Consider the following 12,369-nt stretch of genomic DNA (forward strand, 5'->3'; position numbering starts at 1 on the left):
TCACTGCAACCATTCTGCTTTAGTGGCCTGACATTTATCAGACATATAATCCTGTCCAGAAAGAGTGGGTATAGGGGCTGCTGGGTAAAGATAAGTCAGGAGGGTTGGGTTGACTACCTGCTGCATCAGACACTGTCTTCACATTAACACTGGGAGGAATGATTAACTGTCTCAAATTATGCCTCTACTGGAATACCACACTTTAGAAATATTATCTGACCGTCTCATCTCTTTATGCTGCCTCCATAGAACCAATTTATCTTCATTCACTGGCTGTAATTTAAAAAATTACCAAACTTCATGCACTTTACGAGTGAACTATTATTCACATTTTTAAGCCACCTGCAATCAGAATAGTGTTGTGTTTTCACGCTGTGTAAACCATAATGAAAAGCAACTTTTACTGATCATCAACTGAGTCTGATGTTAGAGCTTAATAATGGTGGTTTACTGTCAAACCCGTTTTAGGGACATTTATGATTTGGTGATAAATGTACAAGGTTATAGAAAGTAAACTTTTTTTTTAGATGCGTGTTTGCATATGTATATAACAAACCCCCTTCACTCTCTCGGACTTAAAAGCTGCAGCAAGTAACTTATAAAAAAAACTTTTTGTCATATTTTCTGAAACTTTCACTATATTCTGACAGTAGTACATGAGACAGATAATTTGTGAAAAACTCAGGTTCCTCTGGCTCCTCCTAGAGCTCTTAATGGTATTTGCAAGAATCCATCGGACCTGAGAGAAAACAACCAATCAGAGCCGAGCAAGTTAAAAAGACGATTTCAGTTGGTTGCTTGAAGATAGCTGATTGTTGAATCTTATTCCCAAAGCACCTGTATTTGACAGTTGAAACAGTTCACAGTTCAAATTGCTTCTCGCAAAGCAAATAACTGCATTAAATCAATATTCAAAAACACAAGATCAATGAGATAAAATGAAAAACAATAGACAAATAGACAACATAATAATAGACCAGAAATACACTTGCAACTAATTTGCCCCACAAGTTGCCCCAAATTCAGTATATAAAAAAGTTTGTAACTATTTACAGCAATTCAATGTATAACACACAAACAATAACAGGCGTCCTATCAACATTACAGTAACCTGTCACCAGGAAAAGTACTCTGAGGTTTGTATTTCCATGTTATGTTATGATAGTTTATACTTCTACTCGACTACATTTGAGACGGAACATTTCCCACTTTTTAAACATCTCCAGTACAACTAGTTACTGCACTACAACTATTCATCTTTTTTTAAATCAGATTTCTTTGTGTGGGTGCTTTATATTGTTTATTTTGGCCGTTTTTACTCTGTGCTGTTTTGTTTTTTGTTGCCTGTCTAATTTGATTGTTTTTATCATTTGTTTCTTGTTTGGTTTGTGCTTTTGCTCGTGAACTCTGTAAAGCACTTTGCCTTGGGTATGAAATGTACTATATAAATAAATTTCAGTCAGGACCACTTTTGTCAGAAGAAAACTTTATTCCTAAATGCAGTATGTTATATTTGGCTTTATGGCTCTGTTCTGAGACCTCCCTGCCCTTCCACGTGCATTCATTAAAAGCTTAAGGCAAGGAGAGCACCAGCAAAGCCCCCCCTAGGGTACAAAACAGAGCAAGTATCAGTGGCTACAGAAATGACATTGATTAATCAGATACAGCATATTAAACCAGCTGCAGCTCATACTGTATGTTAATGTATAAGTAACAGTAATACTAATATAATATAACACAAAATTCTGAAAGTGGCCAATTTCCATATGGATCACTTTTACTTTTGATACTTTTTGGCACATTTTGCTGATAACACTAATAAATAAAAATGTACTTTTACTTGTATTTTTACTTTTACTGACATAAATAGAGGAGTTTTAATGGAGTTTTCATTTACACTGTTATTGTATTGTTACTTGAGCAGGTAGTCCATATATTCTGTATTAGTATTAGACTCTGCAGGTTTCAAAAAGACTGTTTAAAATATTGTCCTACCTTTTAATGACAAATTGGTAGGACTTCTACTGTATGTCTGTGAGGCACAGTGGTAACATTTTTTCACAAAAAGTTGTTTGGTGTCACCAACACTTTGTGTTTTTAAAGCAGTACCACAATCATTCAACAGCACTGACATCTCTAACTGCAAGATCCACCCCAAGTCCAGACAGTTCTTGGTCTCCATAATGCCCCCCTTTAATGCTACCTGGAACTAAATGTAAGACCAATATAAACTCCAAAATAATGTTAAGGTACATTATTGTATTGTGAAAAAATAAGACGTGAGGGCCTGATTTTGAATAATTTTATGTTTTCCTATTAATCAGAAGGAGAGGCTGACAGGAGGAACTAGTGACACTCTCATTACACAGACTTCAGCCTGTGGAGATTTCTGGAGTTGCTTCTTCAGTGGATATTTGGAAGGAAATTTCCATCAAAAATATTATCAGTTCCTCCCAAATCCTGGCCGTATTTGATACTAATAGACAAATGCGAGCACTGGCCAAACCAGACACTTCAATTCCAAAACCAAGTCCAGTTCCTAGAGTGGACCTCTGCACGGTCTCCTCCTCTCGGAGACACAGAAGCCTCATCTTCAGCCGTGCTTCATCTGCCTCGGAGGAGACCTCAACGATGTGTACAGTAGCGCTTTATAGCCCACTGCGTGACTTTAGCACCATTTGGCAAGGACCGCACAAGACCTCCTGAGGCCTTTGGAAAATATGGCCCTTTCACTGCCTACAGAGCACACACTGTGCAACACTCTGAATTCTTCCTCTAAGTTTAATCATCACACTTTATACCCATTTTTGGGTGCAAATGGCTGTGGGACCACCTCATGAGGACATATATGGTCACATACAGTATCCTTTTCATTCAGAGTCGCCTGGCTGTGACCATTGTGGGCTTCATTTCAGGGCTGTTGGAAGGACGGAGAGGAGGCCATTCTGTGAATCAGCACTACTGACAAGGGGGCATGCAGAGATGGCAAGTTGTATTCACACCACAGCAGAAAGTGTCCAAAGTCTGATTTCTGTCTCACATGTGTCACAGACAAAAAACTGCATGGAGCTGCATTTTGTTCCAGTGGCAGCAGATCATATCTTGAAGCATCCAACCAACACCACTGTATATGCAACTTAGAACCTGTCAGTGTTGCCATGACAGAAAGTAAATATTACACCATTCACCTGAGACAAGTGTCATAATTTTTGCACTCACGGCAGCTTGGCTGAGCCAGAGTTAGTATGGAGACCAGTGAGATACAGCAACTGAAAGAAAGCCTAATGGACCATTTGGTTTGTATTTAGTGAGACAAATCAGTTCAGTCAGAATTTATGTACTGAAACATTGAGCACAGGAACAATAATACATGTGTTGTCTTCTTTTATTACCACTCTGTAAGTAACTCAGTATCAGATACTGCATACTCTGATAGAAACAGCTTATTTAAAGGAGAACCGACATTTTGCGAAATAAACGTATTTTGCTTTCTCAAGACTCTCAAACTTGGCATAAAGATTGAAACTATAACCGCCTGTTAAACCACATGTTAATTAGTGCGGTTTAGAGGTGCAGGTAGACAAATTTTGTTACCTTTAGATCAGGGGTCAGCAACCTTTACTATCAACAGAGGCAAATTTTGGCCAAAAAAAAGAAAAACCTGCCTGGAGCTGCAAAATATTGGTCAATATAATTGATCTTGATATAATTGATATAATATTTGAAGAAGAAGTAAACGAAGATTTAGAATCCATAGTTAGACTAGCTAGGGAGACTCAAGACTAGTAGTCCCCGCTATTGAGATTTGTCAACCTACAGAGGAAAAGTTCCCAGTTCAGGACGTAAAATATGACGCACATTTTAGTTGATGATATGTTTTGTTTTTATGTATTCGGTGTGTAATAGCTACAGATTTTGGAGAATGTAAGAATAACTTTAGGCCTACAATAATGACAAATTAATTTCTTTTAACCCTTACTTATTTCCATATCATTTTTTGTCAATGCCACAGGGAGCCACTGGAGAGGGGCTGAAGAGCTGCAGGTTGCCTTCCCTTCTTCCCTTTCTTTTCCCCTTTTTCCATTCTTTATGCTAAGCTCAGATAACTGGCTGCTGGTTGTAGCTTCACAAGTATTCTACAAACATTATCTAACTCTTGACAAGAATGTGAGCGCATTATCATAAGATAAGATTTGCCTTTATTGATCCACAGAGGGGAGGGACTCCAGCTCTGTTTATTTGAAACCAGAGAGGGAAAGAAACAGAAACAGAAAGATGAAGCAGAAGAATATCTGCAACAGTTATAACTTTTAAATCTGGCCCATTCTGGAGACAGGAGCTAGTCCTTGATCTCCACACTGTGGAGGTGGTAATGGATGGCAGCTCATGACCTCACTGAAATATATATGTGCTACTGTCTGCTGCTTGATTGGATGAATGTAAATATTTGAGAGCAGCACCGCTGCCTGCTGGGAAGCTGGGCCCAGGCATCCAGCACCATAAGTGAATTTGGGAGCTGCTCCGGGCCCTGCGAGTGAGCCAAGGTTAGAACTGTGGGGAAGCCGAGTCATGCTACACCCACACACCACTGTTACACTATCTGTCCACACCCCCAGGAGGGCACAAAGCAGCGGTGGGAGGGTTGGTCTTTTATTACAAGCCCACTCTGGGCACGATGTTTGAAAAAGTTGATGTAAAGCAAGACAGGGGAGAAGAGAGCTCTGCAGTCGGCGTTAAGACAAGCTTGAGCTCAGCAGGGTAATAACATGAGCCATATTGCAACTGGAGGTGGTGAGGTGTAGACAAAATAGCCGCCCCAGTGCTGTAGCTACCAGTTTACTCCACTACTTTCACACACAGACAGTCACAAAGACATTGCATGCAGGCAGGCATAAAGGAATGCCCACATGCATGCACATCTGGCTAGCAAGTGTGAGACATCTGAAGGTGTCAGTGTCCTCTCACATCTGAAACAAACAATCAGAAACAGTTCTCCCTAAATTCCAACAGCAGCATCGCAGTCTGACTTTATGGCATTTCTTTTGTCACATAAAAATAATTATGCCAAAAAAAAAAAAAAGCTAAAATAAATAAATCACTTTCTAAAATGTGCAAATCCACAGTTACTACACTACAAGGTTCAGCCCCAAGACCTGAGGGACCTGAACCCATGTCAAAGAACTGTACCTTAGCTAGCCTAAAAGCTACATGTACTTACTTTTTTCCACCTGTTTCCTCTAATTACATTTTTTTTAATGAACTTATTTATTTGCCATTATTTAATAACTTTTGAATTCATATTATTAGATTATAAGCCATTAGGCAAAACTTCCTACAGCAGATGTCTATCTGACAGTGCTGTAGCTAAATTTAAGGAGGAGATTCCATCAGTGTTTAATTCAATGCCATGTCTGAATATAACCTTGATATTAATAATAACGTTAGTCCCTCCCAAATTGATAATCTTGTTAATAATGCTGCAGGCTCACTACAATCAACATTAAATTCTATCGCTCCTTTAAAAAGGAAAATATTAAAACATAGAAGACTAGCACCATGGTACAACCACCAAACCTGCCAATTGAAGCAAAAAGCGCGGAAATCTGAAAGGAAATGGTGCTCTTCCAAATGATCAGAATATCGCTCAATTTGGCATGATAATCTTAAAACTTATAGAAAGGCCCTCCGTAATGCCAGAGGAGCCTATTATTCAGCACTAATAGAAGAAAATAAGAACAACCCTAGGTTCCTCTTCAGCACTGTAGCCAGGCTGACAGAGAGTCACAGCTCTATTGAGCCACATATCCCCATAAACTTAAGTAGCAATGACTTCATGAGCTTCTTTTATAATAAAATTATTACTATTAGAGAGAAAATTAATCACCAACTGCCCTCAACAGGTATCACTGGCTCTCCAAGTTCAGGAACTTTAACTAATGTAAACTTAGATATATATTTAGAATGTTTTTTTCTTGACCCAGGGGTTTTAGGCAACTATAGACCGATTTCTAACCTCCCCTTCCTCTCTAAGATTCTGGAGAAAGTAGTCGCCAAAGAGTTGTGTGACTTTCTACATAACAATAGTTTATTTGAGGATTTTCAGTTAGGATTTAGAGTTCATCACAGCACAGAGACAGCTCTGGTTAAAGTTAATAATGACCTTCTGATTGCTTCTGACAATGGACTTGTCTCTGTACTTGTATTATTAGATCTTAGTGCTGCATTTGACACCATTGACCATAATATTCTTTTACAGAGACTTGAGCATCAAATTGGCATTAAAGGAACCGCACTAAGCTGGTTTAAGTCATATTTATCAGATCGTTCTCAGTTTGTACATGTTAAAGATGAATCTTCCATAAATACCACATTTAGTCATGGAGTTCCACAAGGTTCTGTACTTGGACCAATACTATTCACTTTATATATGCTCCTTTTAGGCAACATTATTAGGAATCACTCCATTAACTTTCATTGCTATGCAGATAATACACAGTTATATCTATTGATCAAGCCCGATGAAATTAATCAATTATCTAAATTAAAAACATAAAAATCCTGAATGAGCAGCAATTTTCTGATGTTAAACTTGGCCCCAAAAACCTTAGACACTCACTGTTTAAAGATATAGTTACTAGATGACATTACCTTGGCCTCTAGCACCACTGTCAGGAATCTTGGAGTTATCTTTGATCAGGATTTGTCATTTAATTCCCATATAAAGCAAACCTCTAGGACTGCCTTTTTTCATTTAAGTAATATTACAAAAATTAGACACATCCTGTCACAGACGGATGCAGAAAAACTAATCATGCATTTGTTACTTCTAGGCTTACTTCTAGGCATAGTAGCCTCTAGAACACTACGTTCTCTGAATGCAGGGCTACTTGTGATTCCTATAGTCTCTAAAAGTAGAACAGGAGCCAGAGCCTTCAGTTACCAAGCTCCTCTCCTGTGGAACCAGCTTCCAGTTGTGGTTCGGGAGGCAGACACCCTCTCCCCATTTAAGAGTAGGCTTAAGACATTCCTCTTTGATAAAGCTTATAGTTAGGGCTGGCTCAGGTAAGTCCTGATTTATGCTGCTATAGGCCTAGACTATCGGGGGATTTCCCATGGTGCACTGAGCTCCTCTCTCTCTCTTAACTTCACTTCTTCCCCGGAGTTCTCATGGATCCTGGTGGAGCCTCCTGCCATGGTCCTGCTTGACTGCCATTGCTAATATTACTGATATTATTGTTATTATTGTTATTATTATTATTATTACTATTATTATTACTGCTGTTGGGTCTTTGTCAATAATGTTATAAGGAGTTTGGTCTAGACCTGCTGTATTTGAAAAGTGTCCTGAGATAACTTCTGTTATGAATTGGCGCTATACAAATAAAACTGAATTGAATTGAATGTCAGTAAATCCGTTTAAATCAGTTGATATAAATGAGGCAGTAGCAATGTAGTAAAATAATGGATTCTTGGGAATAAGTAAAATGTGATGGAGCAATAGCAGTGTCAGGAATACTGACTTGGCTTCTGGCTGATGGAATTCATGTAATTAAGTGCAGTTATATCTTAAATGGATTAATTCATTAAACTTGTTAATTGGTTCAAATGGACAAGAGACATGCAAATAAATACATATAAATGAGGCTAACCGCATTGTGATAGAGACAACCGCTAAACTAGTTCTGCTATAAGGTTAACTAGATTAGCTTAGTTAGCAGCGTTGCAGGAACTATCAACATAGGTTCTGGTGGGTTTAATGTGGTTAAGTGCAGTTAAAGCTGCAGTAACTTTTATAAAAATAATTTATTATTTATTCTGACAGTAGTACATGAGACAGATAATCTGTGAAAAAATCAGGTTCCTCTGCCTTGTTGTAGTGCTCCTAATGGTATTTTCAAGAATCTGCCAGGCCTGAAGGAAAGCAACCAATCAGAGCCAAGAAAGATAGTTGACTTGACATTCCCAGGGGCGTCCACTACAGATTCTTTGGGACCCTCGAAACTCGCAATGAACTATTTTCAGGCCTGCAAAATCAAAAGCGTCTTCATAGCTGCCTTGGCTCTGATTGGTTGTTTTTGTCCAGGTAAGGTGGATTCTTGCAAAAAAAAGGAGCACTAGGAGGAGCCAGAAGAACCTGATTTTTTTCACAGATAATCTGTCTCATGTACTACTGTCAGGATATAGTGAAAGTTTCAGCAAATTTGACAAAAGTTTGTTTTACCTACTGCAGCTTTAAGCTGTGTTTAAATTACACAGTTAAATATATTAAATTGTTGATTCATTTAATAAACTCATTGATTTGTTCATATGGATAAGATAACTAAAAGAATAATTCTGTTTGTAGCTAGTTGACTGCTTAGAATTATATAAAGCAGACAAAACATCAACAATCTCTTTGTTTCTACTCAATAATTCCACTTTCATCTGAACAATCTGTTAATCTCTTAGGCCAGATTTGCAGTTCCTTTGTAATATGGCCATTTTTCACCTATTCAGCACATGACAACAAAGATTAAACTGCTGTGTACTTCTGGCCATGCTGACTAGGACAATCCTGAGAAAAAGATCTGCTTCCTCATTTCCTGATCTCTACATAGCTTTCAGTAACCAGAGATCAAACAATGTCATCTTTCAGGATACTAGACAGACAGAAGTACCTGTGCTTGAACCCCACAAAATGTCTCTTGCAAGCTATGTGATTACAAAACACTTGTCACGCCTTTGTTATTCTACATTATCTGATTGAAAGGAAATCCTGCGACAAAGTGGATAGTGGATACACACAGTCTGAATTAAATGAAACCTGCGTACATGTGAAGTATCTTGTGTTTGTGTGACCTGGGTATGATTTCCTCGGAGAGAGCTTTATTTGACTTTAGCTTGCTGGTAGGAGGGTGGGAGAGGTAGAGGTTGGCTTTGTGTTTTCAAATTCAATTGTCCACTACGCAGTGAAAGAGCCTGAGCTTCCTGTGGTTTGCAGTAATAAACCTAAACTCGGGTTTCATCCAAGGCACAAACGACTGCAAATGGTCAGGAAAAAAAACACGGTGACGTGGACCTGTAATAAGGTTAAGGCCTTGAGCTACAAGACCCTGCAAGACCTGAAGAAAGTGTCAAAAAGTTCAGCCTCTGAACTCTGTCCCTGAACTCTGCCTGGCTGTGGTCTGGACCGGTGGAATAAAAACAGCTCTGATGAAGAAACAGCGGATCTTCCAGGGCCTTCCAGACCTCCTTGTCTCTTCAAAGTGAGTGAAATTGGGGTCTTTAGTCTTGGTGGTTTACAACAAATTCTCTGGTCCAACCCCAAAATCGAGATCAGCTTGGCAAAGAATAATAAGCAGTACAATTACAACACAGGGGCCAGATTATTTATACAAAATAATGAATTTGTTTCTATACATGCCAATCATCTCACCCAAAAGGGGAGTTTATTAATGTAGATTTTTTTTTCGCTGGGAGCCAAGCACTGCAGTGGAAGCATGCATCCAGTCCATGAAAATGTTTGAGGCATGTGGAAAGCTTACACCCAGCCCGTGTTGATACAAAGTGATTAGTTTATTATAGAAGCCTGAGTACATGGTTATTTGCTTCCATGTTGTAGCGGTAGCGCGAGTGAGATCCGGCCAGGCGTCCTGACACTTAATGACGACACGACCACAGAATCTGAGAAGGGGAGGCGGTGTATGGCCACAGATATGCCACACGGGACAGGAGCACCGTGAACAAGGGGAATTATGGGTCGTAGGATGATGAATGATGTTACTCATCCTTCCATTTTTTGTTTTGTTTCTACAGTTTGCAGTCCCCCCCCCGCTGCCGGTCTGTCTTTGGCCCTCGTGCTTATTGCCACAGTAACCCGAGGCCGGGATGAAAGCAACCCCCGCGGCGCGAGGAGTTTTCTTTCTGAGGGTGAGTCTTTCTCTCCTGCTTTCTTTAGGGCATGTACACAGGGCGCCATGTTTTTGAAAATAACAAGAACAGGTTACAATACTATCATTTAGGTTTAAATTAGATTGACAGAGTATCAAATATGAGGAAACTCAATTACAGCTCTATTACTAGCTGAATTGACTTACATGGATCCGAGGCCAGAGGTTCACACCAAACAAGGATAGAGGTTTCCTGCTTACCCGAGGCCTGTTCTTATTAAGTTAAAGGGGCCTGGTGTGATTGATGGGTACACATACAGGCCTGCTGCTTCTGAGGATGTAGGTGAGCCTCCGTGTTGACAGAATCCATAGTATTTCCTGATAGGACTCCCGAAGATGTTTTTACTCTGCACATTTAACACTACGACCATTCAGGTAGCCTCCTCAGCTTCAATATTATTTAATATAAAAATACTCTGCCAGGCCCACACAAGAAGGTTCAAGGACTGTCAAAGTGAGTCAAGAGAAGGAGGGGTGGGCTGACTCCTCTGTAACCCAGTGGACGCTGAGGCCTGCAGCAGGTCACACAGCTCAAAACAGATCAGGGTCCTGAAACAGGACGCTCCAGTTGCCTGATGAAATGTCAAAAGGGTCTAAATGCAAACGGGTGCAACAGTGTAAACACAAGGCTCCACATAATCAAAGTGTTTCCACCTGCAGTGACACAGCCATCAGTTCTGGGCACGCCGGTCATTACCTCACAGTCTCCTTGTGGTAACCCAAGAGAGGCCAGAGCTCGGCTTCGGCTGACTTTAGAGGAGGGAGAGCGGGAGCAAAGGGACATTTTCCGCTACCTCACCTCAGAACGTAAACAGTGAAACAGTCCGCAGACCTACAGGTGCCTCCGAGTCTTTTTGTCCAGAACAAGGAAGGTTGTCTGGAGTAAAAAGAAAGATACGTTTGATTGTGTTTGTTCACCCCAAGACCTGAGGGCCCTGTCCAAGAACTCTGTTAAAGTGAACTCCGAGAGAGCCTGCTGCATCTCTCAGCATCACCCAGCCCTATCACTTTCTCATTATCACAGGGCTGACAGAGGCTTATGGCGAACATATTAGTTCCTCACTACAATATACAAGTCAGGTGCTTGTGGCGGAGGATGATCTTTCCAATCATCCTCTCACTCTCTTCTTCGCTCTCATAAGTCAGCATGGCAAAACAATTACCTGATAGTGAACCAGCAATGAGCATGACAAAGTGAGTGACGTCTGGGAACCCAACACCTTATGAAACGATGCCCGACGTCTCGTAACATTTTTACACATGACAGCATGACTGCTCTCCTGAGGGGCTCGTCTGAGCGCTAATCCATACGGCCCGCCGCTGCGGCAGGCGGAGGAGGAGCAGGGAGACAAGACTAGCGTTAATGAGAGCCAGATCTGCTCTGTTAGCTTAGCGCCTGGCTGAACGCTCAGACACAGACAGCAAGACAGAAAGCAGCCCATCGAGCTGCCCCTGCAGAGCTGCTCACAGGCTTCGGAGGCAACAAGGTGGGGCGGGACACCAGAGTTGGGGAGTTTGGCATGTTACTACGTCTGGATGTGCCAAAGGGTGTTTAGTCCTCCCTTCCGTCTCCACAACAGTCTAACTCCATTGCAGTTTGTTGTTCTGGCTGTGCAGCAAGGGGTACTAGGAACCAGAATACTCTCAGTATTTCACTATCAGTGAAACATTCCGTCCTAAAATGAAGCAATATCTACTGCCACTAGTTGCATATATTTGTGGGCAGGGATGAGTGAGTAAAACATTATCTGTACAATGAACGTAATTACCTATATATTACCAATTTGTTGAGTGTGTGGTTTAAATGTGTTGGGGGTGTGGCTTAAACCAAAAGTGGGTAGGGCTAACCTGAATTTGATGCAGCTTGATCAGAAGTTGCTATACTATACAGAGCAGCTTCAGAGTGAGAGAACTATTTACAGCAAGGATTCTGAACATTTGTTATTCCCAGAGAACGAAGCCCCCTGACTGTTGTCTACCTAGTGAGATGTCTTGACAACTACTGGATGGACTGCTGTTGAGTTTGGTGTAGACATTAATGTCCCCCACGGGATGAACTGTAATAACTTTATTTTCATGTAGCGCCATCATCAGGTCAGATTTTTTATTTGTCCAATACTTTACCCATCAGCCTCATCTGTACTTTGTGTTTAGTGCTACTTAGCAAATGCTAGCATCCTAATATGCTAAACTTAGATGGTGAACACAGTAAACATACCTACTCAACATCACATTGTCATTGTGAACACGTTTGTATGCTGATGTTAAGAAAAATGAATAGTAAATTACAGGGATTTAAAAAATCTAACATTAGAGGAACATCTGAAGAAATAAATACACTTCTTTTGTGGAACATATAGTTTTTGAATGCTCCCCCACAGGATGAATTTTTATAACTTAGTTGGGTTAACTTCTTGCAACTGCCCACAGGAATGGGACC

This window comes from Dicentrarchus labrax, unplaced genomic scaffold (assembly GCF_905237075.1).
Source record: "Dicentrarchus labrax unplaced genomic scaffold, dlabrax2021, whole genome shotgun sequence".
NCBI classification, from domain to species: Eukaryota; Metazoa; Chordata; class Actinopteri; family Moronidae; genus Dicentrarchus; species Dicentrarchus labrax.